Genomic DNA, 25,242 nt, shown 5'->3' with positions numbered 1-25,242 from the left:
CACTGTTGTTTAGACAGTTTATACTTCATCAAATGTGCTTCCTGGATTGCATGTTCTACTATCGTATTAGTTGATCCTGGATAATTTTGGTTTACTAATGCACCATTTTATGCTGGCAGAAGGAGCTCTACATTTCTCAGGATGCAAGCAATGGATTTGGAAGAGATAATTTTCCCGTTTGTAAGAATATATTAATAAAATACAGTGAATGTTTGTCTTAGAGAATTTGTCTTTTCTAATACACAGGAGAAAAAATCTTCCCCACCATTATCGTTGAGATTTCTTCAAAATGTGGTTTCCACCTAAAATTCTGCTCCTACTTTCCTGTGGCTTCTGATTCTTTAAATTGCCATGTAACCAAGAGAAGGAAAGGGTATCAGCTAGGAGTGGGTTCAGCCTCATAGAACAGAGACTCAACTATGGAAGCTTAAATTCACAGGTTCATGCTTTCAAGTTTAATGACTAGAGAATGCAGCTGGGGCCTGATACAGTGGCTTCCTGGGATCATAGGGACACACAGAGATCTCTGAGCTCTCCCATCCACAGTGCTTACAAAAGCGTTGCATCTGCATTTTAAGCAGCAGGAAGGAGGAAGTAGAAGAGAGGCCAAAGGGCACCCTCCAGCTGTCTTTTATGAAAATTTCTCAGAAGTTACACACTTCCACTTCCACTTCATGGATGGTGCTGAATAAGATCAAGGCATAAGGAGAGAGAAAGATATAGGAGCAGACAACCAACAGTCTCTGTAGCAGAATGTGATGATGACACAGCATACGATCATTTATGATTTTTTAAAGCAGTCAACTTAGTATTTAAATTCAATCACTGAAGATTTTCCCTCGTATCTTTCCTTTTCCACCCTTCCCTTAAAGTAAACTTAAATTTCCAGAGAACTTACCATATTATGCTGCGATCAGAAGAGGGTCACAGCTAGACTTTTCATTGCCATCATGAGGCTGGTATTACTGCTGAGTCTGTGCTTTCTCTGTGGTCCCTGGTCATGAAGTTCATACACTCCAAATCCCATTCATTTCAACCTCAGGTCTCTTTAGGGTCTCTAATCTTCTGCCATTTTCAAGGTTAGAGATTCTGTCCTTGCCCTTAGTTAGGATAGGAGAGGCTCTGCTGCAGGGAAAGAAACGAAAAGAAAACAGAAAGACTCTCCCTAAATCTCAGTGAATGAACACACTAAAGTTTATTTCTAACCCACACTGCATGTCTGTAGATGTTTCTGGAAGGCTCTGCATAGTCACTCAGAGGCCTAGTCACTCTTCATAGTCAGGAGGATTCTACCAACCAACTTTTAGCCATCTTATCTAGGCCATGTGGTCTTCTCTGTCACTATGGTAGGGGAAGAGAGACTGGACAGTCACCTTGCGTTTTTCACTATCAGCTCCCTAATTGATATAGCACCACTTCCTGCTTGGGACTGATGTTTGTGTCCCCCGACATTCATCTGTTGGAACCCTTCCCTCTAAAGTGATAATATTTGGGAGTGAAGACTATGGAGACTAATTAAATCTAGATGAGGCCATGAGGGTGGGGTCCTCATGATGGCATTGGTGTCCTTATAAGAAGAGACCAGAGCCACCTTCCTCTCTGTCTCTGCCGTATGAGGATGCAACAAAACAGTGGCCATCTGCAAACCAGAAAGAGGGCCCTCACCAGACACCAAATCCCCTTGCACCTTGATCTGGGACCTTCCAGCCTGGGAACTGTGAGAAATAAATGTTTGTTTTTTAAGCCACCCAGGATTCAGTATTCTAGTATAGCAGCCAAACTGACTAAGATGCTTACAGTCTCATTTTATTGATCAAATTAGGACGTGGTCCACCTAATTCCAAGAGAAGGGGAAAATGTTTCTTTCGTAAGTCTGGAGAAAGAAGAAAGGAGTATTGGATAGAAAATGATAATGTCTATTTCTTGAGCTGACTGTGACTCTGTAAGGCCACCCTCAGGCCCCTCAGTCTAGTCAACTCACTTGATCACTGCTGATTTACCTCTAAGACACAACGTTTGACATGAAACCTCTCTGTGAGGCTTGTGTCTCCTAGGCCACTTTCCAGAGTCCAGAAAATAGATAATATCTACTCTTTAATACTTCCAATCATCTCTAAGATTTCAATTCTCTCATTCCAAGAGTGGGTAGGAAAGGATCTTTCTTAGAAACAAACTTGTTCTGATCTCTCAATGCATCACTTCCATTTTCTTCTTTCATTTGCTTAAACTCATATCTCTTTCTTTTCCTGTGGGTCATATAACTTATTCTTTGGTGTCATGTCATATATTCAATAATCTTCTTCAAGTCATAATGGCTCAGTCATGTCAGAATTCACTTATCCCTTTTCTCTCAATAGAGCCTTGCTCTCTCAAATAAAAGCTTTCAAGATTATTTGTTTCTGCTATAGATTTACAAATCCCATATAGCATTTTAATTAGCTTATTTGTTATACACTGTATCTACCCAAAATTTGAGAGTGGTGCATAGAAAGCTGTTTTTTTTTTTTTTTTTTTTTTTTTTTTTGAGATGGAGTTTCGCTCTCATTACCCAGGCTGGAGTGCAATGGCGCAATCTCGGCTCACCACTACCTCCGCCTCCTGGGTTCAGGCAATTCTCCTGCCTCAGCCTCCCGAGTAGCTGGGATTACAGGCGTGCGCCACCGTGCCCAGCTAACTTTTTTTATCTTTAGTAGAGACGGGGTTTCACCATGTTGACCAGGATGGTATCAATCTCTTGACCTCGTGATCCACCTGCCTCAGCCTCCCAAAGTGCTGGGATTACAGGCTTGAGCCACCGCGCCCGGCCCAGAAAGCTGTTTTTAGCACTTGGAGATAACAGTAAATATAAAGATAGGGGCAGGGTGCAAATAATTTAAAAATGTTAAGTCTATTATGCCAATATATCTATGAAGTTAGGAAAAGTACTACTATATCAGGTATAATATTTGGAAAATTTTAATCACAAGTGTTCTCATTTCATTCACACTGTGATTCTTTGTGATTCTTCATCCTTTAAAACAATGGGTTTTAGGGCATTAGGGAACCATGAAGTTCCTAATAAGCTCTGATTATCTAATTAAATGTTTTATTATTTACTCTGTAGAGAGAGACTTAAGAGCCAGACGGTCTAAAGAGAATAGCCATTCCTAAACTCCAAAATACTATTTACAAATTACAAGGCAAATCTCATAAAATTTGACAGTGGAGCTAGTCTACAACTCAGAGTGAAGAGTGCTCTGAGAACATGGCATAAGAAATACTATGAACTGGAAAGGAAGGCAAGATGCAGGTCGGGTGGAAGAAGTTACACTCAAGGGTTTCTCCTCCTTTTCTCGAGATGGAAATATTTTAAAGTGTTCTTGAGATAGTTAAAAAAAAAAAAGTATGTCAATAAGGGAGCCAAAACAGATCCTCTTTAGTGCTCTGACAGGAGATCATTTCACAGAAATAGGCACCCTTTTTTGCCATCATGAGAATATGTATTCTCTTCCAGGGTCCACAGCACGGTGTAGTTTCAAAGGCAAGAACTTCCCTGCCCCGTATCTCCACCCATATCTCCATCTGCGAGACTAGAGGTCTTTGTTTAACTTTTGCGCCCATGGGAAAAAATCAAAGATCAATCACTCCAGCTGAAGTTTAAAGGAACTCCTTTCATAGGCCAGGAAACTTGAATGGAGTGGGAATTCCTCCCAGGTTAAAAGTCCCCATCCCCCACAGATTCCATATCTGGATCCTCTTCCACAACCTCGTGGAAGCAGCTTTTCTCTCATCCATTTATTTCTGCTTTTTCTCTCTCTCTGCCTAAGTAAATCACTTTCTGCTAAAAGTCTTTGGGGACCCAGATTTACTTACCACTGCACCGCATCTGGCAGGGTCCTCTCTCCCATTCTTGGGTGAGTGAGGGACCAAGAGCCTCTAAGAACACCATCCTAGCGGGGGGGTGGGGGGGGAGCTGAGCCTCCCCCGCCATGGGAACCAGTCTCAATCATGAGGTATTTACTGCAAAGGAAAATGATATTAAAGGATGTGTAAGCAGAGAGTGCTGGAGATAGCCCCAGCCACCCTACATGCCTTTGCCCACTGCTATGGTCTGAATGTCTTTGTTCTCATCAGATTCATATATTGAAATCCTAATCCCCCCATGTGATGGTATTAGAAGGTAGGACCTTTTGGTGTGATTAAGATATGAGGATGGATCCCTCATGAATGGGAGTAATGCCCTTATAAAATAGATCCCAGAGAGCTACACATCCCTTCTACCCCGTAAGAACTCAGCAAGAAGGTGCCATCTATAAACCAGAAAGTAGACCCTCACCAGACTCTGAATCTACCTGTACCTTGATCTTGGACTTCCCAATCTCCAGAACAGTGAGAAATATATTTCTGGTTTTTATAAGCTACCTAGTTTACAGTATTTTATTATAGCAGCCCAAATGACTAAGATACCCACATTCCTGGCTGAAATGGGTTATTTCCAGAAGTTTTCTCATGCTCTCAGTAATAGACACAGTATACCACCAACATATCCTTCATGAATAAAAAAATTATTATCCTAATTGCTGGAAGGATTCCCAGCAGATAGCCCAGCTATCAGTTCTCTTTGGTGAGTCCCTCTGCTGAAGAGTCCAACCTCCCACAATGTCATGATTACTTCCAAGAGTGGTCTATATTCACTGACTGACTCAGAGACATAAATGTCTTCCCCTTTGCCCTAAGTTAAGACAACTCTAAAGGACTACCCAGTGCAGTATCAGAACTCTCCAAGGAGGCAGCTGAGGCCTCTGTTGAGACTATGTTGCTGCCCAATTTACTCCTCTGCCAAATCCTGTCTCCTGTTTTTCTTTTCCATTCCATACATACTGATTCCAAGAGCATTTCCAAAAGAATTTCCTGCTCTGTAATCTCTGAGTCTGCTTCCTAAGGAACTAACCGTGCAATATTGGAAACAGAAGCGCAGTCAAGAAAGCAGACATTAAAATGGACTTTTGAAGTTGCATTACCCAACTCTCAGCTGGTAATGAGGATTTCAGCACTTGTAATAGTTGAAACAGAGATGGTCCCTGCACTTGATCTTAGCCAGAAGGCTGAGAAGTAAACCGGTAGTCCCTGGCATAAAGTCTCCATGCTACTGCTAAAACTCAGTGGTGAATTACAATGATATTTTGATTAAAGAAAGTACACTGGCATGTGTGATGTTTCTGGCATTTGGGAAATATTGGGCAAGTAATAACTATAGGGTCAGAAAAAATGGATACTATACACTATGGGCACTTTCGGAAAAAAATTAAATGATGAGGGTGATTAATTGGTAATTAAAAGTTGAGTTTGTTAACCAGGGTACCTCCTTTGCACTATGCAAAAGGTATTTTGATCTTCTACAGTTAGGGGGCAGTACAAGCTGAAGACCAAGCCCAGCACATAATAAGAGTAGTAGAACTTCAAATTCTGCTGCTATGCCTGCTGTGCCAAGATCAGGCCTTGTATAGGAAAGAATGGGATCCTCACTCATGGAATACTGACTTCTAAAGTCCTGGAATTCCCAGATCCCCCTGCTTTGAGAGCCTCATAAGTGGCCTGCTCCTTTTTATTAAAAGTCTGAACTCCCCCTTTACTTGAAGGTAATGCAGACAGGTCGTCCCCTGCAGCACAGTAGAAGTTACAACGAGGATCTCCCCAACTTCCCTCTTTGCCACTGGGACAATAGTGGCCCAGCTGAAACATGATGGAATACCCCAATAAGGAAGAAAAGGGACTTTACTCCAAAAAAGCTGTAGGACCTGACCAACATATACTGGCAGAATCTGGGAAAATTCACAAAGCGCTGGATTCTGAGAGTGCTAGATCAAGAGTGGTGGAACATAAATTTGAATAAGAGAGAGCATTCTCCTGGCATACATGCTTTCAAATTCTGGCAAAGACCCAAGGAGAGGGTGTAAACATGAGGTTAAGATGGTTCCTAGAAGCACAGGAAAAATGATGGCCAATAGTATATGAGGTAAAAATAGACTTAGAAGTATTAGTTCTCATAGAACTATGTAAATAGCTTGGCTACCTATAAAAACAATAAATTCTTCACACCTGTAATCCCAGCACTGTGGGAGGCCGAGGCTTGTGGATCATGAGGTCAGGAGTTTGAGACTAGCCTGGCCAATATGGCAAAACTCTGTCTCTACTAAAAAATACAAAAATTAGTTGGGCATGGTGGCACAGGCCTGTAATCCCAGCTGCTCAGGAGGCTGAGGCAGGAGAGTTGCTAGAACCCAGGAGGCAGAGGTTGCAGTAAGCCAAGATTGCATCACTGCGCTCCAGCCTGGGCGACAGAGTGAGACTCCATCTCAAAAAAAAAAAAAAAAATAAAAAAAAAATTCCATGCAACTGGATAACTTAATATTACCAAATTCAGATTACACAGTTATTTACATAACAATGTTTTATTCTGTGAGTAGATTTGAAGCTTCTTGAGGTCAGAGACCATATATTTTGTTCAGAGCTCTAATCCAGTACTTAACAGAAATTTACAGACTTCTAAGTGTCAGCTAAGTAAATAAATTAAGGAATGTAATTAAGAGAAAATATACATCAAATAAATAGACTAGAGATTTACTAGATATCTTTGAGATATTTTTCCACCTCTGACATTTTAATTTTTAAACCTTGATTCACCAAAAAATTTTCTAGAGTGTTAGTCAACATCTCAGACCATCTATAGAAATGCTTTTGCTTTTTAAAAGGCTTTTGCTAAACCGATTCTTCCTTTGCTTTTTCGGGGGCATAATTATTTTGGGTACAACATCACAGGATGGTTTTTAAAGGAGGCTTAAGTAACATGTTTGAATGGACCTGAGGAAAGCTTTTATTTGTAGAAAGTCATCAAAAACCTGATCTAAAAATAACATATTGGCAGTTTTTTGTTGTTGTTGTTATTGTCCTCTTTCAATTCTTCTAGTGGTAATGGGAATTGGGTAAAATTTTTCACAAGTGGCAATGGGAGGTACACACAGTGTTAGACTCTGAGTGGCTGTAACAGCAAACAGGCAGGGGGAGACTCTGGTTATTGCCCAGTAGTTTTTGACACCTGGGTTTATCCTCTACTAAGGAAATGTTTTTTGTCTTGCCACATTACTTCTAGCAATAAAGCCCCACTAATGACAATACAGACTAAGTCTAAAAGCTTCCTCCATTTTGAGAAAGTTTCTGGAAATGGCAATAAGACGGAACCATTAGATGAGGCTTGTCTCGGAAAAACTCAAGTGCTGCTGCTGGTTGTTTCTTCTTTCTTTCACATTCCTCTTACAAAATGAGGTTTATGTTCATTGATCAAAGCTTTTATTTTTCTCTCTAAACCCATGAATTTTCAAGTTGTCTCATTGTTTTCCTCAATTTGTTTCCATTACATTCTCCATATGAAAAATTCATTATACTTTTGCTACCCTGGGAATGTCTTGTTGCTTAAAACAGATGTTAATGACAATTTGATTAGAATGAAATGTCAGAAAAGTCAAAGCGACTGTGGGAAAGAGTGTGAACACTCTTTGTGGTTAGGAAAACATATCCATGTTGTATTGACACACTAGGAGGACTAATGTCAAAATTCTTCCTTTGGTTATTTATTAGTTCATGTGAAACAGATTTGTAAACCAATCTTAAAGGTTTCTGCACTCAAGAGACGTCTTCCTGAATGATTAATTTTCAATTTTTTTCTGGAGAGGAATAGTAAAAATATTCTTCCCAGTTATCCCACACTTTTCTCCCCACTCACCCCTTGCTCAACCTCCTTATATCAAAACTGAAGTACCAGGTGCTCTATGCACTTGCTCTAGTCTGAAGGTATGAAAAAAAGAAGGGGAAGAACCCAGTTGGGGCTGAATGAAATGCCTGCTCAGGACCTAGGTTCTGTTTTGCCTTCTAAGATGTTAATCATTATCCTATACCCGAGGCCCTTCTTTCCAGTCAGTGTGTGACTCCTGTGAACTGTAACTCATTTGCTCCATCTCAGCTAAATTACATGGGGCCTCTACTGAGCACTTCAGATGGGATGATGCAGGGGGTCTACTCTTGCTTTTGCTTGACATGTTCATGGATTCTTTTCTTGCACTGTCTTCTTGCCTTCAGATTGCATTAGCCAGCTTCTCTTCAAAGTAAAGGATGTTAGTGATACTTCTTAGGATTTTATCAGTTCCTGTTTTGTCCTCAGTACTGCTCTTGGATGAGGGTTCTGGGGAAAAAATGTGGCTGCATCAGAAACTTTGGTTTCTGTTATTAAAAAATAAAAAATTTGAAATATATGTCTTGATGTCATTCCTTTTCCCTAGATTGTTCTTTTCTGGTGAATTCTTAGCTTTGCTTAACGTTGTTATTATTATTACCTACTTTCATTGGGTACTGGGGAGATTTTAGGCCACTACATCACTATGCTATTGTAACTGGCAAATGTTCCTACTTCACACACAGCATGCAAGAAATCTGAACTTTGTGGGGAGATTTAATTAGGGGATGCAGAAAGAAACAGGAGCTATTGATAATCTGTCTAGACAGATTATCTTCTTGAATAAGATGACAAATCAAGGTGACTAAATCTGTGTCTTGTTAATCATTGATTCTTACATAGAAGAGAAAAAATAAGAGCAAGTTATATGCTACATCTTTGGCATGCTCCTCTTTAGCAACATATTTTGGCAAACTTCAGTCAGATATATACTATAGAAGCAAGGAAAAATAAAAACATGAGCAATTATTATTTGAGTTTACACAATGAACAAACTACATGTAATTTTCAGCCTTAGCTATTTCCTTTGGTTAAATTCATGAAAAAGTTGCCTGACATATTTCTTTTTAAAATTCGTTTGCTTCATTTGGATTTACAAAGAATTCAAGTATGATTCACAATTTAAAAGTCTAATTTTTAAACACACACACACACACACACAGTCACGCATCACATAACAAGAACGATATGCTGTGAGCAATGTATCATCAGGCAATCTCACCACTGTGTGAACATTATAAAGTGCACTTACAAAAACCTAAATGATACAGCCTATTACAAGCCTAGGTTATATCCTATGTGTTTTGCTCCTAGGCTAGTAATCTGCACAGCACGTAGTTCTATCAAATACCGTAGGCAATATTAAGTTTTGTGTATCTAAACATATTTAAACATAGAAAAGGTACAGTATGAATATGACATAAAAGATAAAAATGTTACACCTGTATAGGGCACTTGCCATGAATGGCCTTTAGAGGACTGGAAGTTACTTTGGGTGAGTCAGTGAGTGGTGAAGAATGTGAAGACTTAGGACATTGCTGTACACTGCTGTAGACATTACAAACATTGTACACTTAGGCTACACTAATTTTTTTAAAATCTCTTTCTTGAATAATAACCTCAACTTACTCTAATTTTTTATTTTATAAAGTTTTTAATTTTTTAACTTTTTGATTCTTTTGTAATAACACTTAAAACACAAACACATTGTACTGTACAAAAATATTTTCTTCCTTTATATCCTCTATCAGCTTTTTTTATTAAAAATATTTTGTTTCTGTTTTTACTTTTAAAACTCTTTTGTAAAAAACTGAGACACAAAAATGCACATTTGCCTAGGCCTACACAGGGTCAGGATCATCAATACCACTGTTTTCCACTTCCACATCTTGTCCCACTGGAAGGTCTTCAGAGGCAATAAGACGCATGGAGCTGTCACCTCCTGTGATGACAGTGCCTTCTGGAATACCTCCTGAAGGACCTGCCTAAGACTGTCTACAGTTAACTTTCCTTTTTAAGAAGTGAAAGATACACTTTAAAATTATGATGAAAAGTACAGTACATATATATAAACCAGTAACATACTTGTTTATGATCATTATCAAGTATTATGTATTATACATAATTATATGTGCTATACTTTTTTTTTTTTTTTTTTTTTTGAGATGGAGTTTTGCTCTTGTTACCCAGGCTGGAGTGCAATGGCGCCATCTTGGCTCACCGCAACCTCCGCCTCCTGGGTTCAGGCAATTCTCCCGCCTCAGCCTCCTGAGTAGCTGGGATTACAAGCACGAGCCACCATGCCCAGCTAATTTTTTGTATGCTTAGTAGAGATGGGGTTTCACCATGTTGACCAGGATGGTCTCAATCTGTTGACCTCGTGATCCACCCGCCTCGGCCTCCCAAAGTGCTGGGATTACAGGCTTGAGCCACCCCACCCGGCCTATATGTGCTATACTGTCATACCATTAACAGCACAGTAGGTTTGCTTACTCCATCACTACCGAGTAATACATTGTACCTCAACATTAGGACAGTTACAGAGTCACTAGGTGATAGAGAATTCTCAGCTCCATTATAATCGTATGGGACCAGCATCTTATATGTGCTCTGTCATTGACCAAAACATTGTAAAGTGGTACCTGAATGTACATATAAATACAGACAGAGACATTTTGAAACTAGGAAAAAACAGTAAGCCTTTATACAATCTTTCACTTATATAAAAGATAAATTATATCTGGATTTCTTGCTTAATGACAGGAATATATATATATATACATATATATATATGAAACAGTCATATATATGTATTTCATATATATATATACACATATATATATATGAAACATAGTCATATATATGTATTTCAACCCATAAAATTAAATTAGAAAATTATTGGCATAGTAAAAAGCTTATATAATTTCTTTAAAAGATTCTGAAGATCTTTCAGTATTTAAAAAAAAATTTTCAAGTCAATAAGAGGATAGGATTGACAGAAGGAAATATAAGGAATTAGCTTTGTATTTTGAATATTTATTTACTAAACATCTCATATATAGAAGATATTAAGGTTTAGTTTCTCCAAAGATATCTATAATTATCTCATATGGAATGTTTCATTCTGCTTTGTTCTTATTTGTCAACAAATAAATTATTCACTTAAAAATATATATGTATATTTTAGCACCTACTCCATCACTACCGAGTAATACATTGTACCATAACATTAGGACAGTTAGAGTCACTAGGTGATAGAAAATTTTCAGCTCCATTAAAATCGCATGGGACCAGCATCTTATATGTGCTCTGTCATTGACCAAAACATTGTAATGTGGTACCTGATTTTTCCCTTTTCAAATATGCACAACAAAACTTGCAAGCCAAAAACACAATAAAACAAGAAGTTAACTGAACTGCATGAGTGATATGAAATACACACATGGCAGCTGAATTTATAAAATAATTGCTTTTAGGCACATTACTCTTAAAATAATGACTCAATTTTGAAGTAGATGCTGATTCTCCTTTAGTAGATTGTGTCTTGGGTTTCATGTAGTCAGTGATGATAAATGTCAACTAACATTTTTTTCAAAATTACATGTTCCTTGTGAAACTTCTTGATAATTAGAAATTAAGTTTTTAATTTTTTGAAAGATAGGCACTTTTGTCTTTCAGAGCTCAGTATTGCCTAAATATGATGACAAAACATAAAAATACTACCAAACAATAATATATAAATAGTTGCAGATTTCTACCATACAATAAATGACCAAAAAAAAAAAAAAAAACAAAAACAACACTGTAGGAAACAGTACATTATATATGACTTAAGTGAAGACTGCCCAATTACCATCGCCTGCATGTATTTTATATAAACCTAAGCTGTGATTTCCTACAATTCACCCTAACCCTAGCAACTGGTGGTCTGGCAGCTTTCTGCCTCTTGCAGACTGTGGCATAGACTGGTGGGTCCTTTGGCGGAGGCAAGGGCAGTGAGTGTGAACATTTCTCTACCACCACTGAAGATTGGCAGGAATTTTTTGTCTTTTTATGCACCTTTAGGCATTCTGCTTACTGCCATTTAAAGAGAAGTGTTAGTTACACTGCATGTGAGATGGTTTAGAAAAGAGAGACAGCATGTTGCTTGCTGTCTTTCATATTTGATCACATATGAAGTAGAATCTTCACTGCTCATACATCTCACTCACTACCTAAGACGAGTACAGAAACTAGAAATGAAAAGTGGATCTCTATCAGACCCATGCTGGATTATTTTACTGTAACTATTAATAATAATGCTTAATTGGAAAATAAAAACTGGCAAATGCTAAGCTAGACAGATTAGGACAGCTGGTATAATCTTTCTAGGCACACTAGAATATATGGTCTTTACCTCTTAATTAACACTATTATCATGGCCTTCCCGCAGCAATTTGATATTCAGGACCTGAAAACTATTTTGGAGGTGAAGGACAATACCCTCTGTGTAATCTTTTGTTTCTTGGTTATATAATTTGGTTTTCAGATTATCCTTCAGCCTTTGAGAGGAAAAGATCCCTGTATATAAAAGGACTCTGCAGTGGACTAGAGTTTATGTCCCTCAAAATTTAGACGTTGAAATTCTAACTTCCAAAGTGATGGTATTAGAAGGTGGAGGCTTTAGGGGATAATAGTCCTGTTCATGAGGGCCCTGCCTTATCCTGACTATTATCCTTATAAAAGAGGTCCCAGAGAGCTTGATCATCCCTTTTGCCATGTGAGGACACAGCAACAAGTCACCATCAATAAATCAGAGAGCAGGCTCTCACCAGACATTAAATCTGCTGACACATTGATGGTGGACTTCCCAGCTTCCACAACAATGAGAAATAAATTTCTGCTTTTTATAGGCTATCCAGTTTATGGTATTTTGTTATAGGAGTCAGTGCAGCCTCAGATCCCTTAGGGAATAGAACCAGGAATTAAGGACACATTCATTCTCTCTCTCTCTCTCTCTCTCTCTCACACACACACACACACACACGCGCACACACACACACACACACACACACACACACACACACACACCGCTTTTCATCTTTCTGTTTGTTGGGTTTATTTCCCCCACTATGAATCAGCTCCTTTCACATGGCCACATGGCTGGAGTCATAGCCTATGGCTGCTGCACTACCAAAGCAAAGAATTTTCTTACCTAATTTATTTTGTATCTCTTTGTATTACTGATATATAATATTTGCACGTTTATGATGTACATGTGATATTTTGTTACATGCATAAGGTGTGTAATTAATGAGTAACAGTACTTAGGGTATCCATGACCTTGAGTATTTATCCTTTCTTCAAATCCGTTGTTTTAGTTATTTTGAAATACGCACTATTGTTGTTAACTAGTCACCCTACTCTACTATTGGATATTACAACTTATTCCTTCTATCCAACTGTATGTTTGTATCTATGAACCAACCTCACTTCATTTGCCCCTCCCACCTCACATCCTCCCCGCCTTTGGTATCTATGGTTCTACCCTCTACCTCCATGAGATCTTTTTAACTCCTACCTATGAGTGAGAACATGTGACATGTGTCTTTCTGTGCCTGGTTCATTTTCCTTAACATAATGACCTGCAGCTCCATCCATACTTTTGCAAATGATATAATTTTTTCTTCTTATAGCTGAATAATATTCCATTGTGCATATATACCACATTTTCCTTATTCATTTGTATGTTGGTGGACACTTGGGTTGATTCCATATCTTTTCTATTGTAAATAGTGCTACAATAAACATGAGGGTGCAGGTATCCCTTTGATATACTGATATTCTTTTCTTTGTATAAATACACAGTAGTGGAATTGTGGGATCACATATGGTAGTTCTAGCTTTAGTTTCTTCAGAAATCTCAAGCTGCAGAAATTTGCATAAGTAACAAGGAGACAAATGTTAATCACCAAGACAATGGGAAAATGTCTCCAAGGCATTTCAGAAACCTTTGCAGTAGCCCCTCCCATCACAGGCATGGTGTTGGATGCCTGTAGTCCCAGCTACTTGGAGAGGCTGAGGTGGTAGGATCACCTGAGCCCAGGAGGTTGAGGCTGCGGTGAACCGTAATCACGCCACTGCACTCCAGCCTGAGTGACAGATGTGAGACCCTGCCTCAAAAAAAAAAAGACAATAAACACATACTTGCTCTATACTTAAATCACGCAGATGTTCATAGCTATAAAACCTCAAAATGAAGTTTCGTTTTTGTGTTTTTTAATGTTACAAAAACTTTGAAATGAGATGATAAACCAACTAAATGGACCTCCCAAAACAAAGTTCATAGGCTGAGTTTGTTTGCAGCCATTTCCAATCCATATCAGTATGTATTAAAAACAGACAAAACAAGCAGGCTGTGGTGGCTCACACCTGTAATCCCAGCACTTTGCAAGGCTGAAGTAGGTAGATTGCTCGAGCCCAAAAGTTCGAGACCAGCCTGGGTAACATGGTAAAACTCTGTCTTTAAAAAACATACAAAAATTAGCCAAGCATGGTAGTGTACCTGTAGTCCCAGCTACTCGGGAGGCTGAGGTGGGAGGATCATTTGAGCCCAGAAGGTGGAGGTTGCAGTGAGCCATGATCACACCATTGCACTCCAACCTGGGTGACACAGCAAAACCTTGTCTCAAAAAAAAAAAAAAAAACCCCAAAAAACGAAAAAAATGATGATAATTCAGGTCATGTACAAAGTTGATTTGTTTTGATATTATATGCTTTTAAAATGATATATATTTGTATGTGTGTGTTAGAAATTTTTGTTCTGTAAGATTTTATTACTGCATAAATAATTCTTACCTGTATTTCTATAAAAATACTTTCCTTACATTGCAAAAGCAAATTATAAACTAGAAAAAGAATAAAGAAGGTTATTAAGGGCATAAAGCATGTTTTATGCTTTGAGGTTAATTGAATCATATAACCTAACTCTACATGCATGCCTAATGTCTTATTTTGCATTCAAACAGCACGATTTAAGTATCTCTTTTTTCCCTGTCTGTTCCATTGAGCATACATGTTCTATATTTATGGTACTTTTAAATGTCTTGGCAGAAATCATGTCAATGAGAATGTATTGGTTAATTTCAGAAAAAGAAAGATTAAAAAAATACACACAAAGAGATTGTTCTTAAATATCCAGGTTTTTCCTCCAAATCATTTGTTTCAGAAAAATATTTGACCTGACATTGTTAAAATCTTGTTTCTTCAAGTGGAATTAAAGCTTTGCAAAATTTCAGGTACAGTGGCTCATGCCCGTAATCCCTGCAGATTGGGAAGCCAACGTGGGTGGATTCCTTGAGGTCAGGAGTTCACGCCTCTGATGCCAGCTAATCGAGAGGCTGAGGCAGAAGAATCACTGGAACCTGGGTGTTCGAAGTTGCAGTGAGCTGAAATCACACCACTGCACTCCAGCCTGGGCAATAGAGAGAAACTCTGTCTCAAAAATAAATAAATAAATAGCTTTGCAAAATTCAAGGCTACTCTGGAAAATGCAAATACATTCTCGGCAATTACATATAAGTAAAAACGCTTATTGTTAACAAATTACATTTTGATGGATTTTTAAAATTTGAGCACAATATACTTATTTCATCATATTTGGACATTGTTTATGACACTTTGGCTCTACCTCTCTGTCACAGGTTAACTGGTGAGTAATCTTCAGCAAGTTAGGTAGCCTGTAGCAATGAATTTCTCCAGAATTACAGAAACAATAGTAAGTTTCTCAGAATGGTTACAAAGAGTAAAAGAGATGGGATATAGAAAGCAATTAATCTAGAACTAGGCATATATTAACATTCAATAAATTGCTCAATAGGCTTTGCTGTAGGTTGAAGTCTGCTGCTCAAAAGATAATCAAGGTTTTATGCAAAGTAAAGGAATTCCTCATAGCATAAGAATCAGATCTTCCTCGGTCTTAGAAATATGAGGGCCAGGAAACCCTGCTGGACTTTGATAATATAATAACTAAAACAACATTTAGCCAAGAAACAGAAAACCTGCCTGAACCCTTCCAATTTTATCCATACTCCAATTTTTTCTGTTTGTCAGGGAACATCATTTGAGTTTCATAGGAGTATAACAGAATTAATGACAAAATAAATTATTTCCTGCTATTAGGTAAACTGCTACTCTATTTCCATTGCTTTTGATGCTTCATTAATGCAGGGCTGAAGCTGCTAATTCGCTTTATCCCTGTGTTTGGTAGTGGCCAGCAAGAGTAGTATCTCTGTGTTGAAAGAAATTGTAAAGTGACTGATACAAGCCACTTTTAGGTGTGATTCTTGTTTTTGGTTGATGAGGTATCCGGTTTAAATTCTAGCCCATTCTTTCTGCTAGATGCTCATGGCAAAGACTGAAAGTAACTTGACTTTGAATCTTCAGCTTAATTCCTAGAATATGGATTGTAACACCTGGTTGTTGATCTGAGCTGAACCACATCATACCTCAGTCCTCCTGTCTTTTCTGCTGTATCACCAGTGCTTTGTGTTGGCATGAGCAAGAATAGTATGAAGGTAACGCTAAGCCCAAAGCCACAGAGAATAGTCTTTTATTAACTCACAGATATTGGGGGTTTGTGATTCTCCCTCTTCCCTTCCCCCACAAAATGGCATATGAGGACTTCTGGGGTTATATTACATAACCTAAAATTGGCCCCTCAGGCCACCAGAGAACTGAATTGACTCTCATAAGCAAGGAAGCTGCTCATGTGGGAAGTATTATTCCCATGGGCTCTTTTGCAGAACTGTTCAAATTTAAACAATATATCTGGGGAAAAGAAAGAATGTGGGAAAGAAATATAATAAATTGTTCCTGCGTGTTTGTATAATTTCTGCTTTTTGGCCGAAAGGAGTAATATGTAATCAATGGTTTTACGTTTTTTTGGCACTTGGTCCTGAGCCAAATTGAAAAATAGCTCCTCTCCCACTGAGGATTATTCCAAGGCTTTAATGTCTCCTTTGTGTTGTGAGAACCACAACCCAGGATGTTTCCCTTGTTGGGAAATGGGGAGAGTGGACGTGCAGACCTGAGCGCTGTGGCCTGGTCATTAACACTCACCAGCTGTGTCAAGACATGTGATCTCAAAATAAAAGTGATACAGAACATCCTCGAGCCTCAAAAGTCACACGACTAACACTGGGGCATGAGAGAGGAAAGAACTTTCTGGGACTCTGAGTTATATGTTAAGTGCCAAGGGACCACTTTCCCTGGTGGTATTGTCACAAAATGGGTATGAAAAGAATCTGGGCTCTGTCTGATCATTAGCCATCTCCACAGAGCAGAGGTGGGGAGCAGCTGTGTGAGTTAGGCAATTTCATTTCATTTGAAAACAACAGATGACCCTTGCATGCACTTTACTCACGTTTTGCCCCTTGAGTCATTATTATCTGGAGGCTGGGACAGGAAGCAGAATCTACTTCAGACAGAAGAACTTTGTTATATTTTTTTCCCATCCAAGTTTAGGAGAGGAGATAGATAGGTTAATTTTTTATGAGAATCAACCCAAAATCTAGCTTGGCTGCCAGAATGGTCAGAATAATCAGATTGACTATGTCCTGGCCAGGCTGATTTTATTATATAGATAACCTTGCTTTGTTCATTATGACAGAATTAGAGTTGAATGTACAATAGGACTTGAAAAACACTACCTTCAGTTATCCAGATCTAGAGTATGAAGGGACCTAATATCAGCGTTTCCTTTTAATCTATTTCTTATCTAAATCAAAATCAAATAAAATCAAATGGACCCTAGACCAAGGTTGAAATCGGAGATGGGTCCAGAAGTTGAGGTATCTCTGGGCTGTAAATGTTCACAAATCACTGGTTTATCTATCTGATTTTTTATTTACCTGTACTTGTTCTTGGTACAACAAATACATTCTGTTAAAGATTTAAATATATTTCCTCTTAAAGAATAGTGAGGCAGAATCATGTCATTAATGACCATGCGCTTAGGAATCAAAACTGGATTTGAATCCCAGTGGGTGCTTCCAAGTAGTATGTGATAGTAGTCAAGCAATTATAGGTTCTCAAGCCAAAACCTCCAAGTCAGCAAAATGAGGGCAATAACTAATCCAGAGTTGCAAGGAGTAAATGATAATATGTATGTGAAAGATGTGTAGTGCCATATGTATGTTACTAGCCCAATTAATGTCAATTTCCCTTCTTACTGGGCAATCTAGATGTTCAAATATATTAAATATTTCTCAAATATTAGACACCTTATTATACCTTAAATTGTGTGAATTATATTTTTAACTAGACCACCTATATAATAGTTTGAAACTTCATTCCAGTGACTCCACTGGTTCAATCAACTATTAAAAAAAAACTATTATGTAAGTAAATCATCCTTTAAAATCTGAGTGATCATTTCTAAATTAACACTAAGCAATCTTTAGAGACCATGAATACTGAAAAGTTTATGGTGTACTGTCTTCCCACCATTCATTCATTTATTCATCATTTAATAAATATTTATAAATTACCTACAATTAGGCATTGCTCTAATCACTGATAGATTGATTCAGAAAGACAATCTCTTTTCATAGAAAACATATTCTAGTGCAAAAAATAATAGATATAATAAGCCATTATATCATTTCTATATTTGCTATAAATGTATCTTTATATTATTTCTATAATATATTTATTTTTATATACTATGCAAAAATGACATATACATTATACCAAAGATGATATATTATTTGGAAAAAATACAGAGTAGGGTAAGATAGATGGGATGCTGAGGCCAGGAATAAAGTTTGAAACTGTAAATAGTTACTTTACTATACCCCTCAATGTGAGAGGGGAAGAGAACAAGTAGGCAAGCCAGCAAGCCACAGAAAGAATAAGAGGATGGCCGGGCGCAGTGGCTCACGCCTGTAATCCCTACACTTTGGGAGGCCATGGCAGTCAGGTCACCTGAGGTCAGGAGTTTGAGACCAGCCTGGCCAACATGGTGAAACCCTGTCTCCACTAAAAATACAAAAATTAGCCAGGCATGGTGGCATGTACCTGTAACTCAAGAGGCTTAGAGGCAGAAGGATCACTTGAACCTGGGAGGCGGAGGTTGCAGTGCCTGAGATCACACCACTGCACTCCAGCCTAGAAGACAAAGTGAGACTCTGTCTCAATTAAAAAAAAAAAAAAAAGAATAAGAGGGAAGTCTTTTAAGTAAAGGAGACACCTCGTACAAAGGCTCTGAGATAGGAGTGTACCTGCCATGTTTGTAGAACAGTAAGAGAGGCCACAGTGTGGAGGAAGTGGCCGAAGTGGATGAAGTGGAGTGAGAGAAGGGAAGAGTAGTAAGAGATGAGCTCAAATAGGTGATGAGGACTAGGTCGAGTTTGACCTTAGAGTATATTGTAAGGACTTTGATTTTTATTCTGCATGAAAAGAGGAGTCACTACAGAATTTTGAGCAGAAGGGTGAAATAAACTGACTTCCATTTTGATAGAAACTCTGGCTGCTGTGTTGAAAGTGTATAGTAAGGCAGTCAAGATAGAGGTTGAGAGATCAATTGGAAGGCTAGTGCAGTAATTGAAGTGAAACCTGATAATTGTTGGATAGTGGTAACAGTGAAGATCGTGAGAAGTGGTCAGATTCTGGGTATATGTTGAAGGTACAGCCAACAGGACTTTCTGGCAGGTTGAAAATAAAAGAGTCAAGAATGTTCAATGGTTTTGAGCAATGGAAAATATGTGTAGCTAACATCACCTGAGACAAATAAGACTGGCAGTCTTATTTATTGTCCGGAATTCAGAGAGGAGGTGTAGGCTAGAGATATACATTTAGGAATTTTCACCCTAGGAATGGTGATACACATAACACATCTCATGATTTTGTGGAACTTATATATAACTTGATTTGCAATCAGGTTCCCCTTAAAATAATGTAGGAGACCCTTTCATACAATTGAAGCTTTTGAACTCCACTTAAAATATGAAATTTTTGGGTCGGGCGTGGTGGCTCAAGCCTGTAATCCCAGCACTTTGGGAGGCCGAGGCGGGTAGATCATGAGGTCAAGAGATCGAGACCATCCTGGTCAATATGGTGAAACCCTGTCTCTACTAAAAATACAAAAAATTAGCTGGGCATGGTGGCACGTGCCTGTAATCCCAGCTACTCAGGAGGCTGAGGCAGGAGAATTGCCTCAACCCAGGAAGTGGAGGTTGAGGTGAGCCGAGATTGCGCCATTGCACTCCAGCCTGGGCAACAAGAGTGAAACTCCGTCTTAAAAAAAAAAAAAAAATGAAATTTTTACTTATACTTAAAACCATAAATCTGGATGATATCAATGAAGCAATGAATGTGAATAAGAAAGATGTTGACCAAGAACTGATCTCTGGGACATTCAACCTTAGAAGATTCAGGGGAAGTTGAAAAAGCACAGAAAACAGAGAAGGACCAAACAGTGATGTAGAAGGAATACTAGAAGAGTGTGGTGTCCTAAAAGCTAAGGGAGGAAAAAAAGATGATTTCGGGAGGAAAGAGTAGGGCCAGAAGTGATAACTCACGCCTGTAAAACCAGCATTTTGGGAGACTGAGGTGGGTGGATCACTTGAGGTCAGAAGTTCAAGACCAGCCTGGCCAACATGGTGAAACCCTGTCTCTACTAAAAATACAAAAAATTAGCCAAGCATGTAGCGGGCAGCTGTAGTTCCAGCTACTATAGAGGAAGAGGTGGAAGGATCACTTGAGCCTGGGAGGCAGAAGCTGCAGTGAACCAGTATCTTGCCACTGCATTCCAGCCTAGAAAACAAAGACTCTGCCTCAAAAAAAAAAAAAAAAAAGAGTAATCTGCTGTATGTGAAAAATACTGTTGATATGTCAAACATCATGAGTCCTGAGAATTGAAAACTGGATTTAGCAACATGGAAGTCAGTGGTAACAGTTTTCTTAAAGCACCATTAAAACTTCAAAGTAAAAAATTATAATAAAAGTTAAGAAGACCAACAAAATTCTAATTTTGACATTAAGTCTAGTTTGATTTCTTTCTTTCTTTCTTTCTTTTTTTTTGAGACTGTCTCACTCTATCACCCAGGCTGGAGTAAGTGGCATGATCATGGCTAGTGACTGAACTCCTAGGCTCAAGTGATCCTCCTGCTTCTGCCTCCTGAGTAGCTGGGACTACAGGCACATGTCACCACACCTGGCTAAGTTATTTATTTTTAGTTTTTTCTAGAGATTGGATCCCATTATGTTTTTCCAGGCTGGTCTCAGACTTCTGACCTCAAGCTATCCTCCTGCTTTGGCCTTCCAAAGTGCAGGGATTACAGGCATGTGCCAGCATGCCTGGCCAGATTTCCTTTTTTAAATAAAAGTATTTAAAAATTGGGGGAAAGGTAGCTCATTTGTCAGTGCCGAAGGAATATATTCAGTCTTGATTTCGGATAATGTAACACTGAAATGATTGACCCATTAAAATTATTCACTATACTAAATTAAACAATAATTTAGTATTGGAGTATGAGTAACATAAGCTTTTTCTACTCTCTCACACACACAAACACACAGCCTTAATAGCTATAACTGATAGTATTTCAAATAAAGTTTGGATATAAATTCTAAATACACCAGAAATATATTTCTAGACATTAGAAAATGGTCCATTTTTTTGAGCAACATTAAGTGCAACAACTTCAAGTATTAAATACAAACTACATGTTGGAGTTTCTTATAAATGAATTTGGTCTCCACTAAATACATGCTTATAGTGCCACCTACTGTCTGGCAGTAAAATCTTAACATCAATCATCCATACAGGTGAATTAAGATAAACAAATACATAATACTCTTATTATCAGTAATCTCTTTTTGTAAATCAGACATCCTGTGTGATAGCACTAACTTAGAGAACATATCACATTATCTCAATGAAGAAAAAGTATAACTAACACAATACTCATCAACCTGCAACTCCTAACAATTTTTGTAAAATATACAAAAGTCTACTAAAAAAGCACACACACACACACACACACAGACACATACACACACCCCAAATCATTATGTTAGGGTATAAAGGCTTAAAACATTACTTTCCAATTACCAATTACTATAGTTTTTAGTAAATTGCTGTTTTTAGTTGGTGGTAACATTAGCTGACCATTGACATAGATTTCAAAAGTCTACAAGTGATTGCAATTTTGTGATGTTACTTTAGCCTTTTTTCCCTAATCATTCTATTAAATATTTATATCTACTATAATACTATAGAGTTACCTGTAGGGTCTATCATTAACTTAAATATGTAAGGTAGAGCACATTGTGTATAATCTGTTATTTGTTTAAGGAAAAGGGGAAGATATCATGATATACAGTGACCCCTGAGCAGCATGTGTTTGAACTGCATGAGTCCACTTAATGCATGGATTTTCTCTTACCGCTGCTATTTCTCAAACAGCAGAACCAACCCTTCCTCTTCCTCTTCCTTGTCAGTCTACTCAACATGAAGACAATGAGGATGAAGCCCTTTGTGCTGATCCACTTTCACTTAATAATCAGTAAATGTATTTTCTCTTCCTTATGATTTTCCTTTCTCTAGCTTACTTTTTCGCAAGAATACAGTATATAATATATAGAATATACAATAGATGTGTTAATCAACCAGCTGTGTTCTTGGTAAAGCTTCTTGTCAACAGTAGACTATTAGTAGTTAAGTTTTGAAGGAGATAAAACCGATGCATGGATTTCTGACTGCATGGGGGATCTGCATTCCTAACCCCACATTGTGCAAAGGTCAATTATCTATATATAGTTATATAAATAAGTATATATACTTATATATGTGTTAAGTAGTATCCTATAAAAACAGAAAGAGACTCAAGCAGAGGAAAAAAATGGAAATAAGACTTCCTTAAATATACCTTGCTTAGTAGATTCAACTACATAATTGTAAAGCACAATTAAATAGGAAAAGTAATTCAAGTAAATAAGATGAAAGAAATTAAAAGCTGTACTGTGTTTTAGCAATGTAAATAGAAAATATATAAACCAGCAGAAAAACACATTGCAATAAGGAATAAATACGTTCTATGAAGTCAGGGTATGAAGCACCAACAGCCATTTTTAATAGGAAATTGTTGAATGGAGAGAGTTCCATGGGGGTCTGTAGACTTTGGCACATCGAGGAAAGCAAGGACTAAATTTCTATTAACTAATGTCTGTGTGTTGCACAGACTCGTCACATCTTTGATAGACAACAACCTGACCTGAATTCAAATATTATCACTTAATTTCAAATATTCACAAGCTTTAAAAAAATTTTATATTCAACATTTTCTCACCTTATGCTCCCTTTAAAAAATTCCCTTTAGAGTTAAATCAAGATATTTTGTTTGATGACTTTAATTTTTAAACTCTAGAAGGATACCAATCTTTGTGTTTTCGGAATAGAAGGTCATTGTTTTGCTGTTTTATTTTCTGGGTTTTAAGTTCTCTGCATCTACCACAAAATTAAGGGTCATTTTACCTGTCAACATTGTAATTATTTTACAATAAGTTTACAGAATAACTGGTAAACATTAAAGATATGAGTTTAGTAAAATAAAATGAAAGAATTGTAAGTGCAAATATCTTTATGCAGCCTGTGGCAGTGGCTCACGACTGTAGTCCCAACACTTTGGGAGACTGAGGCAGACGGATTGCTTGAGGTCAGAAGTTCAAGACCAGTGTGGCCAATATGGTGAAACCCTGTCTACTAAAAACAGAAAAATCAGCCAGGTATGGTGATGCATGCCTGTAATCCCAGCTACTTGGGAAGCTGAGGCAGGAAAATCACTTGAACCCAGGAGGCGGAGGTTGCAATGAGCTAAGATCATGCCACAGCACTCCAGCCTGGGTGACAGAGGGAGACACTTGTCTCAAAACAAACAAACAATCTTTATGCTCTCCTCAGTTCCTACCTCATCTCTATTCTTCCATTTGTTTAGTCATTCAGCAAATATTTGTTGAATTCCTGCCACATGCAGGCTCTGGGTGTGCAGTGGTGACACCTGCAGGCTCTGGGTGAGCAAACTTCGATGCCATGAAATGAAGTGTGAATCACAGGAATAGAAATAGCAAGGAGAAAACAAAGACAAAAAGTATATATGAAGAAGGTCTCAGTAGGTTTTCATTTTATTTTAACCAGTTATTCTTTGGCTCATAGTAATACTCCACTGTGTTAAAAAGAAAAGTGAACTCTCAAATTCACTTGTGTCCTATTAGTATGCAAAGAAAAAGAGGCCCTTAGGGAAGAGGGCCAGAGAGAGAAAAAGGTAGTGATGAGAGAGAAATAAAAACACCTGTGGTATCTGATAGCATGAATTTTCCTGTCCTATCCCATCAATATGCTTTCCTTAGTTCCTTAAAATTCCCATGCCTTTGTAGGGCTCATTTCAAAAGGGCCTGTACTCCTTGAAGTTTTTCTGATCCTCCAAACTCGACATAATTTGTTTCTCCCTTTAAACAGCCAAACTCTATTATTCGTCTTTTGGTGCATATGTTTCCCCACTTATCTTCTGTTAAGTCTGTTTGTATAATTCCTTTAGGACAGACGCTGTCTCTTATTCACGCTAGTGTCTTCTACACAACGTGAGCTTAATAAATGTTGATTTGATTGAACCTTGAAAAGTTATAATTAATCTGCCTATAAGCACAGTACTCAAATCAAATGGACTTGTTTACCACCTACTGTCATCACGCAGCTGGGAATGTAAATATGCTCATTTCAAAACTGTATACACACACCCATATATACATATATGGTCACATATATTTAAAAAATTATATATTTGTATTTTATTTAGTAAAATGTTTCCATCTATATGCTATTCTATTGCATTTACTAAGGCATTACTATAAATTTAAAAGGTTACTTCTTGAGCACTTCCAATCTGATCTCATTTAAATAAAATAAAATCATTTTCCAGGTTATTGAGCTATCTTTCATCTTCAATTCATAACCTTTTATATGAAAGTAAAAGTTATGATAAAAATTCTTTGTTCATTTGAAACCTCATAGGAGATAACCCTCAACACTGTGTGAAGTCTACAAAAGAGTATTTGTAATTGAAAGATCAAAAGAAGACAAGAAAGGTAAAAAGAACAGGTACAAAATTTTGTTTACTTAGCAAAGTAAACAATATTATAAAATCTGTCATCTATTTCAGAAATTTAGCATAATGCAATAATGATGTTCTATAGTCATCTCTGGGGAAAGCTTCTTTCCAAATTTTCTGTAAATAATATGCCTATGGATTAAATTTAACAAAAACCCAAAAGAAACTGGCAGGTTACAATGTAGGTAGTCAGAGAAACAGTCCAGACTATTAGAAGGACCATAAAGATGCTTAGTGCTAGAACTCAAAAGGTTCAAAATGATTTTACAATTAAAATCATGGCACCTAAGGTACCAGACATATAAAATATGACCCCAGAACAAATGCTTC

General features: G+C 37.7%; 1 protein-coding gene across 10 annotated transcripts in view; it reads right to left on the bottom strand.

Annotated features, from left to right (window-relative positions):
• ABCC9 (ATP binding cassette subfamily C member 9) overlaps positions 1 to 25,242 on the bottom strand; it is a 249,344-nt gene that overhangs the window by 202,082 nt on the left and 22,020 nt on the right. For 6 of the 10 annotated variants that reach the window (XM_078336069.1, XM_078336077.1, XM_078336076.1 and 3 more), the window contains exons 2-3: positions 3,853 to 3,999; positions 899 to 1,125 (exon numbers count right to left, since the gene is read on the bottom strand). The gene's annotated coding sequence lies outside the window, so the exon portion shown is untranslated. The remainder of the gene's footprint in view (positions 1 to 898; positions 1,126 to 3,852; positions 4,000 to 25,242) is intronic. The other 4 variants (XM_078336068.1, XM_078336070.1, XM_078336080.1 and 1 more) reach the window with 1 other exon arrangement.

The sequence above is a fragment of the Callithrix jacchus genome, chromosome 9 (genome assembly GCF_049354715.1).
Source record: "Callithrix jacchus isolate 240 chromosome 9, calJac240_pri, whole genome shotgun sequence".
Taxonomy (NCBI): Eukaryota; Metazoa; Chordata; class Mammalia; order Primates; family Cebidae; genus Callithrix; species Callithrix jacchus.
This window is presented reverse-complemented; position numbering and strand designations above follow the sequence as displayed.